General features: G+C 30.2%; 1 long non-coding RNA gene across 1 annotated transcript in view; it reads right to left on the bottom strand.

Annotated features, from left to right (window-relative positions):
* LOC145664345 (uncharacterized) overlaps nt 1-15,555 on the bottom strand; it is a 319,597-nt gene extending 304,042 nt beyond the window's left edge. The window contains exon 1 of the long non-coding RNA XR_014127417.1: nt 15,249-15,555. This is a non-coding gene — a long non-coding RNA (uncharacterized LOC145664345). The remainder of the gene's footprint in view (nt 1-15,248) is intronic.
* Between the last annotated feature and the right edge of the window lie 2,707 nt (nt 15,556-18,262).

Raw genomic sequence — 18,262 nt, 5'->3', positions numbered from 1 at the left:
CCTAAAAGAGTTAAAGGAGATAGTGATAATGGTAATGAATGAAATGGTGGAATGAAGAAAGTGGGAGAAAACGGGAGAGTCCCATGGAACCCACTCACACCGCGTTTGTCCAAACAAAGTCGGCTTGACGCTGGGATTTAACCAGTGACCACAGTCAAAAGAGGAGAGATGTCTACCACTGAGCCAAGGCAGCTCCATTTTAAAATTAGTATATAACGAGTTAATAATTGCATTTTTGTAACTATCTTGTAATTCTAAAGCCATCTTGTGCATTTGGACAAATAGTAATTAATAATACTTTCACGAATACTACCAACAGTTACTTTTTCCTTATTTTTAAGAAATAAAATGTAAAATTCATCACACTAAATTCTCTCACCTATCTTTTGAAACTAAATCGTGTTAGTTGTAGTTATTACTGAAAAAAACACTTCTGAAATACGAAGGAATGTTCCTCGGTGATCACACTTTTCGAGGATAGGGAAGGAAGGAACCGTCCTGCGACCTGTGTGTTAGGTACTATCCCGGCATTTGCCTGGTGTGAATGAGGAAGACCTAGGAAAACCTCACTCATGATGACTGGCCTGAAAAAACTTTTACATTTTTCAACCGAGTGTCCCCACCACGAATCGAACCCGGGACCGCTCGTGTCTTTGATTTAGTTTGGTTAAACGTATGAAGCATTGATCCTAGTCTCCTTTGATTTCTCCAGAAGTCATTCCCTTTTCGACAATCACTCTGGAACTTCCTGAATACCTCATTTTACGATCACAAAAGTCATGAAATGGTATCCATTTCTTTCATAAGAAGATGACTTGCCATAGAAATTATCGTAGAGCACAGAGATATATAATTATCAACAAACATAACCTTGTTTATCTCGAGCAATTCTGAAATGGTCGTGTGAGTCTGTAATACAAATTTTCTAAGGCGAGGTAGTGTGGTATTGAACGATAATCTATGTGGGTAAAATTGTATGATGATCTGTGCATCTGGCAAGTGTAGTAAACTGAAGCTCAAATCGTGGTTTGGAGCCCATATTAATAACAGTCCGGTCCTTCATAACCTCTTTCTTGCATAATGATGCAAAGGACAAAATCTCTTCCAAACAAATACTTGATTAAATGTTAATTATACCTAGGTAATATAATAACTTCCTTAATAATTTTGACAGACTTCGTTATCATAACAGGGACAATTTTGGCAAAGCTTTTATGTTAAGTTGACATGTGGATGAATATACGTTGGTGTACATGAAACCAGTTCTGAATTTCTTTTCGCTAGAAGTAAATTCATTCCTATAAACTTTACATCCTAAAATATACATGCATGTGACATACTGACAACCATATGCAGGAGAAGCGGTGACGTAAATGCACGTTACAAATACAATGAATATTATGAGCCACAGTATTGTTGCAAAAAACCAATAGAAACAAAGTTCCTTAATCCTCTGGTGTAACGTTTGTCTTTTTTGCAACAAATAAACATTGACTGGAGAGGAACAATAACTAACTTGCGTTCGCCATCATTCAATGCGACAACAACGTCGTATGTACGAAATATAACAACTACCCATGTTAGTTGGTAGCCTGAGAATTTAATTACTGTTTGCGCGGTAGAGGAAAAGCCGGATGACCAACTGGGAGACTGGTGACCTCTCATCAGTGTCAAATTCCTTCACGTGATCCAAATTATCCCTCGACGGGATCTACGTTTCCCTTCCCTTTCCTCTCTTTACCATGTCATCCAATCTAAACTCGTATACCATATATGTTCTTTTCACGTTCATGTCCCTCTCGATTCCAAAAAGCTGCAAAAGAACTGACAGAAAAATCCCTTTGAACCAAAGGGATATTTTAGTTTATTTGTTGGCTAATTTTGTAACTCAATATCCTGCTTCGTTATATCTTTTTATCATTTTTCTTTAAGACGAGTTACATGTAATTAATGTTTGTGTCGAGAATTTCGTACATTATTATTGGAGAATTATTCCCAATCCACAGCCAATATCTTTGATCGAAACTGCTCCTAGAAAACTCGATAATTCAGCAAACCTCCTGTGGACGACGACTGACTCTTTTTAATTTTTTGTTCATAGTTCTACACTTAAATTAATATTTGATAGCATCCAATGAGTATTTACAGAAGCAACATTTCTTCAAGAACTATACCTAATGGTGTAAAATTCAGTTGCTCCCTCGTGTGTTATTCTATCTTTTAACGATCCAGTAAGGGATAATTATTAACTTCCCTGGTAAATGTAAGCTTAAGGGAAATATGTCATGGAACTTGTCTTAATTTCTAATCATCAAGGTATTTGTCTTCGCTTAATAATTTGAGATATTAATTACTTAATTGTATGTATTCATGAACAAATTGTTTTCGGCGCAGAACTATGTTTTGTTGAATGAAGAGTAGCATTTTTCTATTCTAGAAAAAATCATATTTGTGATTAAATAAATTAGTTCCAGGATTAATTTTGTAATTTTTCTTTTATTCAAATTTCATCTTGAACTTAACTCTGCATTTTAAACTTCTCCTAATTTTGTGTAAATATACAAGAATAAGATTTATCTTTTAAAATATTATTTAAATGCACATTTTGAGGTATGTCTCTGCAACTACAAATTTCTTGTGAGGGTAACTGGTCTTATTTAAAGTGATGGCAGAAAATTTCACCGAGTATCGGAGGCAACTTGAGTAGTGAATGTTTCCTATTAAGTCAGTAATAACATAGACGAGAGCTGATTTAATATAGGCTTTTGCGACCTGTCGAACTAGCGATTTCTAAAAATTTTAAATGTATTTATGTACAGTGGTTTCCAATGTTTTTTCATCTGGCGTTCCCTTGAAAATTGTAATGAATTGTTACTGCTCCTTTTGTATCATTCCAAAAAGTCTTTTGAGGTGGTGATGCATTAAGAAGTAAGCCCTCTCATCTTCTGCCGAAATAATACTTTATGTGATATGTGTGCCAGACTAACATTCACTTCCCTTATGCGCATCCTGTGTGATGGAAGCCATTGCTTGAGTGTCTGAGATGAAAAGGGGTAGTTTTAAGTGGCTGCGGAGAGCATGCGAGTAACACACTTTACATGAGAGTTTGCAAATATTGACATTTTCAATTAAAAATTAAATCGGATGATAGATTTATAGTAATCTCCAAAATCACTCTAGCTACGCTATAATATTATTGAGGAACGTAAACATATAATGTTATGGGAACAATTTGTGTAACAAGGTAATAAACAAAAAAAGTTGCATATGATTTCAGACATATATAGTTAAGTGACGTTTAATTATGTGGAATAAAACTATTGAATCCAGGGAATCTATCAGTCTAAAATATCTTTCATAACATATTTCTTGAACGTGTTTTAGAAAACATGAATTTGAGAGTTTTTAAACTTAGTTTTGTAAAAGTTCTTAAGTAATTAGTTTTTGCATCATTTATATTAATAGTTTAAAAATTGATGAAACAATATGGATTATAAAATTTTATTGTCATTCAATTTTAGGGAACATAAATACAAATACTATATCAGAAAATTAAGGAATCTCAGTTATGATAAATGTACCTTGTTTGTTAACTTTAAGACAATTTTAATATTTTCAACCTATTACGAAAAAAAGTGTAAACATACTACAATATAACGTTCCAATCCTTAGAAAGTACTATAATTAAAATAGACACTCTTTGCACAAGTACTTTAAGTCTCAGCAGCACACTAGCATATTTTGTTGTTTTACAATTACTCCCAAATTTGTTGGGTAACATTTAACAGATTGTTTAAATAAATGGATAAGATTCTAGCGTAGATAACTCAAACTTGGTGATAAGATATAAGCTTTAAGTATAAGATATGTATCTCTTTCAATAGTCCAATATAACTCTTCATCAGTTTGAATGTAAGTTTCCCCATTTCCGTGAAACTGATATAGAAGACATAATGCACTCAGTACCAGACTCCAACCACTATTACTCCACAGATTTTTTTAGATACTCACTCATTAGAAGCCAGACAAGTCCTTTGACTACATTTCGACAACGTCTAAACAGATGATCAATTGGATTCCAAATGGGGTTCAAAACCTGGAGTCTGTTGATAGATAGAATCTTTACAAAGAACGTAATCAAGGTTCTAGTTTACATAACTCAAAAACATATACGGCATTATATACATAAATTAGCCCACGTTTGCATATAGCACAGAAAACTTTAAATCGAACGTTATAAGGTTTTAAAATGGCATTATTCCTTACCTAAATTTCGATAGGTTTTGTTTGTTTCTTCTTTCACATATGTGCAATGTTACAGTGTAAGTTTGTTTCTTTTGTTCTGAATGAAAGATTATTATATCTTCAAGGCACGCTCTTTATCAACATCTAAATCAGGTAGAAAATTAAAATCTTTTAAATTTTGATATTAATATTAGTATATACTGATCTTTTGGAGTCATTTTATTCATACATTTCTCATTAAAAATAATTTATAAATCAGTAAAACTATTTCATGTTGTTTTAGCATCTATAATTTTAATTATATTTTTAAAAAAATTCATTTTTCTTTTAAAAATAGGCAGTCCTAATTTGTGATACTCTTTATAAATGCGTTGTTTTAGTGTATGAGTTTCACACAATTCTAAAATTAATATGTATTAAAATACATTTATCATTAGATAAGATCTATTTATATTGTAATTGATCTTAAGGATCTGAAGTAATTTTCTTCACTAAGTGTTGACAGAGTTAACCAACTTTTTATAAAATTAATTATACTTATATTATTCAAAATACATTAGAGTACATTATTAAATTAGCATGTTTTGCAAATGAACCTACAATTATTAATATGAGTAATAATAATAAATTAGAACTCTAATTTAAATATCATGTCTCATATATTATCTTATGTATCTATCTGCTAACTGAAATTAAGATTCATTGTGTATATATCCCGAGAAACATTTGTATTTCGAATTGAACATTCACCTCATTCTGAACACCGAAGCAGTCAGCTCTGGAAGGCTATGCTAAAGGAACATTAATTGCTTTCTACAATGCTCCCTTTCTGCCGGTTCCATTGCCCGAAAACTGGCTTGACAAGTCCTTTTGGCTACCCCTACTTCAACCATACAATCCTGGACACTTCGCGTACAGTAGGACCTGAGTCTTGTGTGTTTTTTGTTGGCCCTCTCTTTCTTTGGGTTGCTGTCAACACAAACCTCTAGCCTAAATACATAAAAAGATCGTCATCTTTTCTTGTATCCTCATCTTTTGTGTTTCAACTTCTTTTTTGTTCAAATCTTGTAATTCAAGTAGACCTTCAAATTTTAACCGCTGTGTTACAATACAAAGTATCGTAAAATTGGTCTTTTAGAGGTATTCACTTGTTCTCATTGTTATCCAGTTTGTCTTTATGATCTGATGAACATTGTGTTTTTTCCCTTAAGAATAGTTTGTGCAACAATAGAACACTGCCAGTTTCAGAGCCTTGTAAATTATTGATATAAATATGATATAATTTGGAAAAATAAATGTAGTAAAAACCCAAATATCGAAGTTTTAATTCGATAGCAAATGGAATTTCGTTTTACTTCAACTAATAATAATTTCCTGAATTCCCATGTTTATATTTCATCTGAAACAATATTATTATTATTTTCTATTTGAAAAATTACATAAAAATAATATTATTTGACAAATGTATCAGAGTAAATTGAACATTATTAATGCATATAGAATTCTACACCCAGAATTTGTTATTCTACGAAAGGGATTATTTTTTCGTAAAGAAACGAAAAGAATCTAATATAGAATAGGGCAACTTCTTTTTTTTTAAAAGAAACCATTGACATTACGAAAAATAAAAATAAATGAATGTAGGTCGGCAACAATTTAAAATTTTCAGAAGCAAAATGTGGTTATGTTTGCACTTTTAGTCTTGTTCTTTTAAGCTTTTTAACTTAAATTAAAATCCATTCATTTAATATAACACGTACAATAAAGCAATAAAATAGCCACTGTTCTATGGTTAATTAGTTGCATATAGATAAAAATACTGGATTTCACATTATAATTTTTTATCATAAAATAATAATTATTATAATGAATATGATTTAGAACTTTCTCATATTCAAACATCCTGTGTCTGTAGGTAAATGATCCAATTCTCTCATATAAAATATAATTCACCTTTTTCAAACGGTTTACACGATCATTGACTTGAGCTGTTTAAAAAATAATTAAATTTACTTCATAAGTACTTAGATAAAGGAAATTGTATAATGTAATTTCGAAACCATTTATTTCTAACTTTAGGAAAACCGCTAACCTAAAATCTAAGAAAACCTAAGAAAAATATAATAAATAAATCATATTATCACAATCACTAAGGCATATAGAATTCATTAAGCTTCATTATAAAAATAAAAATTGTATTTTAATCTGTGTATGACTACTTTTGAATTTAACGTTCCACAATTATGCTAAATGAGGCATTGGTGATGATAATGAACGAATTGGTGGAATGCAAATGTGGAAACAAGCAGATGAATCTGTCCACCTTACATCTTTCTTGGTGCAAGCTGTGATCGAACCCGGGAGCATCGAGCTCATTACTTTTTACTATTTTCCTTAATAACATGAAACATTTACAATCGTTGTATATGTCACTAAAAGATGTCCAGAAAAACGTAAATAAAATTCAGATATGGCCTATCTCATTAGAAAATATCTAGTATTCTATCTAGCTGATAACAAGTTTGAATAACTATTAGCAATTATATATGATGTGTTTTAATTTAGTTCTTTGAGCGGTTAACATACGCGCCTTTGACAAGTGGGACCCTGATTTATTCCTGGTTGGAGTTCATATGGTTCAGATTGCACGGTAAGCAGTAAGTCTGTGTCTCATATAACCTTGCTGCTGAAACGGACGCTAAACTCGAAATCAAATTTAGTAGCTTGTTATTGAATTCTTACTAAACCTAACACAAATAACATAGAATTATTGAATATTATATAACACAAAGGATATTTAAAATACAACACTACTAATATTTAATTTACGAGACAAAAATGATAAATTCTATATAAATAATTTTCATTTAGTTACGGAAAGAAAATGGTATTATAAAATCAATGACAACTTTTACTTAAAAATTTTAAGATTTTAAATATTCACTGTCATAGTTTTATTTATTTAGATATTTGTAAAGTGACGTTAGATAGGATATGACTAATAGGATTTCTATCCCGTAAAATAGAAAATTTAATATAATATAAGATTTAATTCAAGACCTGAATTGCATAACACCCAAGTCCACTCTTTCTCTTCGTATTTGCGTTTTTTATGTTAGCATATATGTTTTAAAGGCTATTAATAGCATAATACGTAAATCCAAATCAAAACCGTTCTTAAAAAATACAAAATAGGTTCAGCTAAACACAACAGCCTGCAAAGTATAATCTTCCTGTTTTTCTTCTAAAATCTCAAAAGTACTCCGGTGGACTTGGGATGTTCTGCAATTCAGGTCTTCAGTTTTCGTCTTATACAACGAATACGAAGATATTCACCAACTTACTATTGTATCGCATATTAATATTAGAATTCTTTTTAACATAAAATTTAGAAGAAGCTAAAACTTCATAGGCAAGAAATAGCACAATAGCAAAAATGTAAGCCAGTACTTTTCTGTTCTATAATATTATACTTTGCATTTTAGAATTGCTGTCACTTTTTTCATAACAAAAACATCTTACATATCTGATAAATTGCTTCAATCAAAATAGTCGTTACTTAGTAATAATAATAAATACCGATAATAATATAAAGTGCTTATAATAAATTATAAGATTAATATTATTGTGATATATTACTAACTTAGGAATACCAAGTACATTTTTCTAAGTGGTCACGAGTGTACTATCGGCCTTAATCTGCAAGTCAAAATGTTTTAATTACACTGACCAGAATATGTTTTAAATCGAAAATATTAGGCAGTTCTGGAACATTGTTATACAAATTAGTTACAATAAGAGCTAAAACAGAAAGAAGGCTTGAGCACCGTTCTGGCAATATGACACATCTTTGATGCGAGACATCCAGATTCAGTTCCCGGTGAGAGGCCTAATATGGTTCTTTGGATCACATGTTAAGTGGTAGGTGAACGTATCACATAGCTTCGGAGTTGAGAACGAACGATAAACGTTACAACCGACCAAAATATTTTACAAGTTTGGAGAAGCTGACTTTCCTAAAACATGCATTACTCCATAAAACAAAAAAAAATATTTGTTTTTACAAAATAAGTAATAATTTATTCATTTTACAATTAACCATGCGAGCGTAGTAGTTCTAGCGAGAACTTCTAGTTTTAAAAAATAGTTTATATAGTTTAATTATTGATAAATAAAATATTTTCGGCAATTTGGCACTAGAGGAATTGAAAAATTACTTTAAATAATTTTCTTATTATATACTATTTATAGTTAATACAACAAATATTCAAATTTTTCATGAATACTACATTTTAACATTAGAAGACAAACAGTATAAAATGTATATTTCGTAACACTGAGTAATAATACCTAATTTTTTATACTGACAATATTTAAAACATTCTAAAGGTAAAACTACAAAATAAAACTTTACATTAGGTTTCTTTAGTCTCTATATAATCATGTACTGAAAGTTAACTTGATATATTATCGTAAAATCAATTATGAAATTGCCTACATTTACTATTACAAACACTATATAATCACTTAGTCTCTCAATAAAATAACAGGAGTTATAATGAGCATAGCTTAGTTGATGAGTGAGATTTCTTTATTTTGATCTCACTTGGCAAAATTCTCTATTTAGTTGCAGATGGCAATCAAAGAATCTGAGGTATTATTTGGTAACCTCAAGAACTGTAAGTCTCAAGTTCAAATTCCGTCTAAAGTGTAAGTAATATGTATTAGTCTTTATCATATGCATTGTCATAATTTATTTCTTAATTTATCCTATAGTTTAAAAGGAAGAATTAACTAACTAACTAACTAACTCTATGGCCTATGGAACACGGAGGTTCAATGCCGCGTTCACAAAAGCTCTCCACTGACTTCTATCCTTAGCTAACTGTATCCAGTTTCTACTTTTTATTCCGATCTCTGCGAGATCCATCTTAATATTGTCCTCTCATCTGCACCTAGGTCTTCCTAATGGTCGTTTTCCGATTGGTCTTCCAGTCAAGACTTTGAAAGCGTTTCTACTTTCTTCCATTCTAGCTACATGACCCGCCCACTTAAGCCTCCTAGACTTCACGACCCTAAAAATTTTGGGTAAACCATATAAATTATGTAGTTCCTCGTTATGAAGTTTCCGCCATTTCCCATTCTCGTTCCTTCTGGGTCCGAATATTCGTGTCAGGATCTTGTTCTCAAATACTTTCAGTCTATGTTCTTCCCTCAGAGTAAGTGACCATGTTTCGCAGCCATACAAAACAACAGGCATGATTATCGTTTTATATATTTTAAGTTTCAAATTCCTCGACAGAATTCGTAACGACAAGAGATTTTGAACCGAATAGTAACACGAATTCCCTGCTTTTAGTCTACATTTAATTTCTCCGTGAATATGATTTTCCTCTGTTAATATTGATTCTAGATATTTGAAAGTATCCACTTTATCAAAAGTATTATCTAATATTTCAACGCATCCATAATTTGCTGTATTCTGGTCCCGACGCACTTCCATGTATTTAGTTTTCTCTGCATTCACTTCTAAACCCATGTCCCTGCAAGCGTTTAATAAGATCTCTGCATTTTAAAAGGAAGAGTAGGTGTGTAAAGTCCAATAATAAAAATAATTGAATAATATACAACAATTACCTTTTCATTTTTCATTGTATTTTAGACTGAAGATAATGTCCAATATCTATGAAATATTAATTGAATTAAAATTGTGTTGAAGATGTTTTTAAATAATTAAACTCAAGTATTGATATCATAATTTTGAGATCTTAATTATTGTTTGATTGCAAGATAGATTTCTTTCTTTGAGTAAAAGTAAATAATGTATGAGAAAATTGCATTGGTATACAATACTCGCAAAGAATATTTTGCTGTTGGAACCCTTGGACATTATCTTTCTCTTTGAGTACTTTTTCTGCATCTCAAAAGTTCGAGGAAACTTCTAACAGTCAAATAGTGCTTAAGATCATACATATAAAACATGAATATAATTGTTAATGTGTAAAACTAAAATAAGAACTTATTTTAGTTAACAGTTTTGCTGTTTGGTCTAAGGAGGGCAGTTAATTAATAAAAATTAATTATTATGAAAGTGCATTTTTTGTGCTATTCCATCGGGAATCGAACCCATGGTTATATGTACCAAATACACACGTGCTAACCATTAGCCTAGTGGTTAGAATTGTTAATGTGTAAACGGTAGTTGATAATATGTAAATATTATAAAAATAATATTGAATATTTGAATATTCTTAATACGTGTGTTAGTGTATTTTTGAGAATTTGGAAAGGTCATTTTTAGCCGATTAATTAAAGTATGTAGAAGTAGAAACAATTTTACAATAAATAATGATGATGTAGTATGTGTTGAATGAAAATCTGTCTCTTGTAGAAGGCATAAAGGCAGTCTCATTAAAAAAAATATACAGTGACAAAAGAAAACAATAAAAATCTCTTAGCTTTTAAATATATATCTTCAAATAGTATGTTCTTCTAGGCCGCTAATGTGCTCTTCTGAAAGCTTAACATGAACATTAGGTAAGACTTACGGTAAGATATGATATACAGGTAAAATAAAATTACACACACACACACACACACATATATATATATATATATATATATATATATATATATAGTGAGAAACTGGTCAGTGTCTTCCAGATAAAAATAATATTCGTTTTATTATACCGAAATAATGGACAGCGTATGCCCTTACATTTAAATGTATGGATACAGATGTTAAATTTATCTGGAGAAAAAATATATAGAAAATAGTGTTGTTATGTATTTCTGGAGTAGGATGTTAATTTCTTTACTCTATTCCATAACTCTATAGGCCCCATACAACTATCATACATGTTTTCTATAGTTGAAAACATAGTATTCACGACATTAAGAAGAAAGTACCATGTTTCCATTTTATTATTATTACAGAACATAGATGGTCAACATTGGCGGTTTGAGATCGATTGGTCCTGGATTCAAACCTCTAGACTTTCTATGTGTACAAGGAGGAATTTTTGGAATTTGCCAGATCAATCTGACGAACATTCGAATGGTATGTTAATAGTATAAGACTCTACCAGCCTTAAGGTATTATTTCATTGCTTTAATATTGTTTTTTCTCTAATGTAAAATTGCTTTGAGAACGTACCGGTATTACAAATTTTGCTAGTGATGTAATCAATATTTTATATAAGTGTTTTAAAGTTCAAAGATCTTAGTTAAAATTTTTTACGTACTTTTACCATTTTTTTTGTATTAATATTCTCTATTAAAGAACATATAGAGCACACTATTTGATTTATTTCTTTTACTTTAGACATATGTAATACTTCAAAATTTTCAAAATTTTAGTTGTGAAAATACTAAAGAACGATATTTTTCATTTTATTTTTACTAAACTCATAAATATAGGAACCATTCATTGAAATTGCGCTATATAGTGATTAGAATAGCGAAATGTGCAAGTTTTTCACATTCTTAAATCATTAAATGTCGATATTGGTTCTTCATAATTATATTTTGAAATTAATCATATATATTATTTTCAAGGTCGAGAGTAATACTAATAACGGTGTACCAATAATAATATATTCTAAAATATTAGACACAACTTTAATCTCTCATAAACGTTTACCTCATGTAGTTTTTATTCAGTCACTATTTTTTCATTATAGTTGAAGTTTCTTGTGAAATGTATGTATTGGGTCATTTTAGAGTTCGTCTGTTAACACTTTACGACCACTTCTATATTAGATCTCATTTTATTTCAGAATCAAAAATAAACGATAATTACATGGTCAAAGAAGACTCCTCTCTCCATTCCTTAACATGGATTTATTTTATATTTATGCAATTTCTTGATCATTCTATTTTACATTAAAATAATAAAACTTAATTTTAATAAAAATTAATAAGTAAAATGTTTATTACTAAAGTTTCAATTGTACAAATAAGATCATACATTGAAGTGTGAAACAGTCGTTCTGGAAAATAGATTTACTTTTCATTTGGGTTTAAGGAGCTTCGCATTAAACTACTTACAAATTAGAGATTAGTATATTTACCAAAACGTGACGAATAATTTAGGAAATTTAATAACATCATCAACCATGTTTCATTTTCATATTCATAAGTAAGACTTTCATGAAATTCATGTAACAAATATCTATAAAAGAACATTACAATAACATGATTTTAATATACGTAAACGAATTCCAATTTATTGTTTGTAAGTAGGGTTGAGTCACGATAGTTTTATTTATTTTGTTGTAGTAATCTTACTAATAATATTACAAATTGCTGTTGGATTTGAAAGTAGATATACAAAATTTCTTACGAAAAAAAAACTTCTTTTTAACATTTTCGGTGTATAACGCAATGAAAAGAATTGGAACAAAATGTAAACTGTTTTGCACTTGTTAGTCATTTATATAGGCCTATACTTAGCTGTTTATTGTAATTCACGCGATGATATTACGTCATGAATTATCTTAAAACTGAAAATAAACATTACAAATACTAAACAGCTACTGCAATTAAGAAAATTATTTATTATAGTTCCCAATAATTTACTTCTAATATTGTGCTGACCAACTGCATATTATGTTACTTCAATTTTATACTGAATTTGTTTAACTATGCCTAAATAGTATGTACAATAGATTAAAACAAGTCTACGCGTAAAATTTTGGTAGGCCTACTGCAAATAAAAAACATTTATTCTAATTAAAGGATAACTAACTAAATCACACTTTAGTTGTTATAATTTATTCAAATTTTGGATAGCTTACACGTTTGTTTTCTCTTTAAATACATTATTTTATAAATTTGACAAAAGTGCAGTCATATTAGTAGTGATATATTATGTATCACATCTGTCAACTTAGAGTTTAACTATAAATAACTAGCTTCTTGTTCAGTAAGAGTCTTAATTTAACAGACGCTACGCGATACTTTAAAAATAATTTAAACACAACTGTCAAATACATAAAAGAATTAAAAATATTTGTAACAACGTAGTGCATTTCTTAAATATATCCGGTGTTATTTTTTTAAAATCTTTTGATTGCCTTCTTTTTCACTTTAATTACACGGCATATTTATTGAACCTGTCACTTATATTTTATATAATGTTAAGGAAATGAACAATGAAGCATTTCAAAATTGTAATAGTATCGTATTTAATTCCAGATGTCAATTTTCTTTCTCCTAAAATGAGTAAATTGAACACTTATAAGGCTTAAAGATGAAATGCTAATTCCAATATTCCATACGCTTCTATTTTTCTAAATAACGCAAGTAATAATAAATTAAAACACTATAAGTACTTTGAAAAATTGATTTGTTAATAGTTCTGCTTTTAAATGAGCTAATAGTAGCTAATAAGAACGTCAGTATAATACTAAAATTCCAGACTAGATATTATAACATAATCTCGTCTGGCAATAGGTTTCTTGTCCAGAAGAAATGCTAAACAATAACCTTTTAGTTTATAAAATATAATTCTGCAATTTTCATTGCATTTTGTGTTACTCATGAAGTTCAAGAGGAAAACGGAATAAAGAGTCATAATTCTAAGTTTATTAAAATGGTTAAATTTTAAAAACAAACACTCTCCAGATGAATTGTATAAATAAAATATTTTTGAATTTCAAATATCAAACGAAATATTCTTCACAATATTAATATAAGGATTTGCCTTGTAAAAACTATTTGATACTATATGTTAGTGACAGTATTGTAGCCTTTAATGACGATTTTTAAAATTATGAAGAAACAAATCTATCTACAAAAAGGAAGTAAGTATCATATTGATAGTTTTTTGTAATATTTTTAAAGTGAACTGAATCAAAGTATTAATTGTTTGCGAGAAAGTGTTGTTTAGTGGTTAATTAGGCCGTTATAGCGAGATTGAGATATCAAATTTTTATTTGGACGTGATATACATAAAGTAGTAAATGTTTGTCCGGCATGTTTGTAAAATATATAGATCGTATTAGGATTCAAAGTTCGCCATACATGTCTTTAAGTTAAATGTACAAAGTTTGACATATACACTTTTACATGTTTAAGAAATTTATAAACAATTATAAAGTGAAGTAAATTTAACAGCTACTTTTGAGATTTAAAGTGAAGTTTTGGATTTATAAAAATATTATTTTGATAAAAGTATACAGTAATGCTAAAATATACAATGTAAGTTTTCAATATTTACATTATTCTATATAAATACTACTTTCAAAAATTTCTTTATCGTTCAAAACTACGTATTTGTATTAATTATATCGCCATACTCTTTTAGGAACTCGCTAACCAACACTGGTAAGCTTCTTGATATTATAAATATATATGATAGAGTATGCCATTCTGTAGTAATACGGTTTTGCGATAAAATTTTATAAATCATTCTTGACAATGTTTTAAATTCTAAAATGTAATACGCTGCAAAAATTCTGCTCTGCAATAAATATAAAACATGCTACGATAGTTCAGTAAACAGCCTAAGCAATAAGAACGTAATGTATTATTTTTCTGTAAAGATAATTAAAAATCTAGAATGGGAATACGTTGGTATATTTGTAAGCAGAAAAGAAGCAGATGATATTACTGTCAATCTTAAATAGATTTTGTTTTATTGTATAAATCACTTGGAATACATGAACTAATATCTATATAGCTTTAAAAAACGTTAAATTTATTGGGTGCAAATATAAATTACACTATATTTAAGGCACAGAATTTTAATATTAGGGAAAGGTTTTGTATTATTCTACAAGGTACATATATGTGTATTTGATATTATTATTTTTGGAGGATAAATTTAATAAAATTTACTTAATCATTTATATTCCCAATGCATATTGAAAGACACACAGCTCTGATATAGAAGAAGCACACATTGCAAAGCAGATACTGAAGAAATTATTAGCAATTCCCAAGCAAGAAGCAGGACTGTGCAACAGAAGCGACTGGAAGAACATTATTATTCGGCTTACCGTCTCGCTGTGAACCACTCAGCAAGAATGGTGGTGTGGAAAATCTTCGTCACATTAAGACGATCAGCCTTTCTATTGAACTAAGCACTGGAGAACTAATGCTGGAAACAAGTTTTGTCCAGGCTTCCAGGACCGGTCAGTATCCATAATGTAGCTTCGTCCTGCTGGAGAAAGCTTCACTGCAGCGTGAGGTTACTAGCAGCTGGAAATCCGCAACAGTATTGTTCCCTCGGAACGACACGTGGAGAGTCCGCGGTTGATAACCCGGCAGATGCTCTTCCCTATGCTGGAAGACGAGAGGAAAATTTGCACATTCAACCACCAATGTGGAAGGTCTTTGCTGTGGAAGAGTGAATGGATTCATTGTATATTGAAGAAGGAAAAAAATCATACTATTGAACTACAGTGTTTCTTTATAAAAAGAAGAAAAATTATTAAATGGATGGGGTAGATATAAATGAGGTTTGGTTAATAGTATACTCTCTGAGAAAGTGCAAGGTCCAGTTCTCTCCATTGTCTGCTATACTTTTACTGTGTGTGCATAACGAATTTCTTTTAGTATTCAGAACTTGATCGTTTTTTTTCCTACCAGGAAGAACTAGATTAGGAACTTGCAATGCACGGGAATCGAACTCTAAGCCTTCTACGAAGAATTTCCCTGTAACTGCAAAACATTTTGATATTATAAACCAGTTTATTTCTTTCTTCTTGTTGACATAATACTAGTCTGGTGGGTGAATATAAAGACGAGTTTACAGACGAAAGAAATCAGTTAGTAGATAGCTTTCTACCGTCCAAAGGAGAAAATATGAAAAACATTATTTCAATTAAATAACATTAGGATGGCAGACAAGTCACTATTGTTATTAAATTTTAATATTAAATATTATTAATGTTTATAATAATAATGATAACCACTCTTTAAGATCTATTATTTTACAAGTTAGGGTTACTAAAGCGACATGTGAAGGTTCTAATCAAAATTGAATACAATTATTTTAGAGATGAAAATATATTGTATCTAGAGCGTTCTGCCCTAAGTGAGATCATTTTGTAAAGTATATTAGGGTAGAGTAGGCGGCTCCTTTCCACTAGGACTCGAAAGAAATATGGTAAAGTCAGAATCTAGGAGTAAAGGAATATACATTAAAAATTAGGATTAAGGACACTACGCTAACATTAATTGACTATGTTTCATTACACAGATAGTTACTACTAGACGTCAATTATTATTCAACCGATGTGAAGGCCGTCTGACTTTTTATAGTGTCAAGAATCCAAATCGTTGACTGAGATGAAAATAAAATGATACTTTATTACTATTATTAATAATGTTAATAATAATAGCGATAAAATAACATACTATGTGCTTTATAACAAACATAATAAATGTACACATTCTTAGTATAGGTATTTATAAGGAACATGCGGTTGCCGGAAAATAATTGAATTTTCAACCTACATTGAATTTAATAATGTTACTATCCACACCATATTAATATCATTACACAATTTATATTTAATTCTTATCATTCCGGTTCTTGCTTCACATTTGAATGTCTACGTAGGCTTAACGAAATTCTATACTATATATGTGTTGAATGAATCGCGTAACCGTTTTTCCCTTCAAAGAACGCTAGTAAAATCTTGTTGTGCATAAGAATTGAACCCCGAACCACTTTAGTAGGAATTTTCAATTTATGCATGCTTCAAGTCTTAAAAACGAGTTTTGTTCGTTTCAGCACATGCATAAATCTTTTTATTCATGCTACCAAACGAGCTAAGAGAAGAAATCAAACATATGAAGGAAGCAATATTTACTGTATTAAATCAGGTTAGTGTTAGGTTGTTCAAGGATATCCAGTACTGACATATACAGTTGTAAAATCACTTAAAATGTACATTTGCTCGTTTCCTTAAACGTTCTAACTTACGATTAAATTAGTACTTTTGAAAGTCAGTAATTGCAGATGCAATTCAATGTTTTGGAAATTGTAGAAAAACATATCAAAAATATTTTTATTGCGCAACTCCTTTCTCTCTATAAATGTATGCGACATATGAGTAAATTCTAATTCCAATAACGTTAATAAGGAATTAATGTATGAATATTAAGTTTAAATTAAAATTTACCTTTAGTGTAATTCAGATTATAGTAAAAGTGATGGGAATTACAATTTGTTATATACGTTCTAAGCTTTAATATTTAAAACCTTACAACACATTTTGTCATGTTCTCTATTTTAAGCAATTAACTTGAAATATTTCCTTGAATTGCCAATTGCCATTTATTCATTATAATATCGGCTGGATCTAAAGTCGCGGGCAATAGATCTACTCTGTTATGAATAAAGATTCGAAGTCTAACGTTGATTAAGATCTGTGATTTTCAGTTGATTCTAAAATGATTATTTCCAATTTCGACAGTCATTTGGGCACCACAATCCTAAGGCACCCTATGTTAAACAAATGAGGTAAGGACACGCAAAAATGTCACAGAGAACGTGCACATTGTTATGTAAGGGAATCAAGGACATGTTGAGTCCATCTTTCAACAATGCTGCAATGTTCATATGGTGAGGACCCGAGTTAACAGCCTGTTAGTTGTTATGATCGCTTCTCAACTTCTGGGAATTGCTCTTGTGTTGATAAAAAAAAACATATTTATAGTATTTCACAAATATGAGTATTCTCTGGATTGATGGGGTCGATGTGGCTCAGTGGTAGAACGCTTACCTCTGGTGCGTGGGATCCCTAGTTCGACTCCCGATCAAGTAATTGTATGGTGGACAACATCATGCCCGTGAGTTTTGTCTTGGTGCTCCCGTTTCCTTCCACTTTCTCATTCCACCAATTCTTCAATCATTATGCACCTGCCTTAATCGTCGTCTCCCTTAGCCAGAAAGACATAATTTTGGGACATTAAATTGAAAGATTTGATTTTATTTCATTGTTTCTGGATTTATGTTTTTTACAGACGTTATGTGGATGTATTTATGTATGTCACTATCATA

The sequence above is a fragment of the Thermobia domestica genome, chromosome 11 (assembly GCF_964235325.1).
Source record: "Thermobia domestica chromosome 11, izTheDome1.hap1.1, whole genome shotgun sequence".
Classification (NCBI taxonomy): Eukaryota; Metazoa; Arthropoda; class Insecta; order Zygentoma; family Lepismatidae; genus Thermobia; species Thermobia domestica.
The sequence above is the reverse complement of the archived record's forward strand: the minus strand, read 5'-3'. Positions and strand labels throughout refer to the sequence as shown.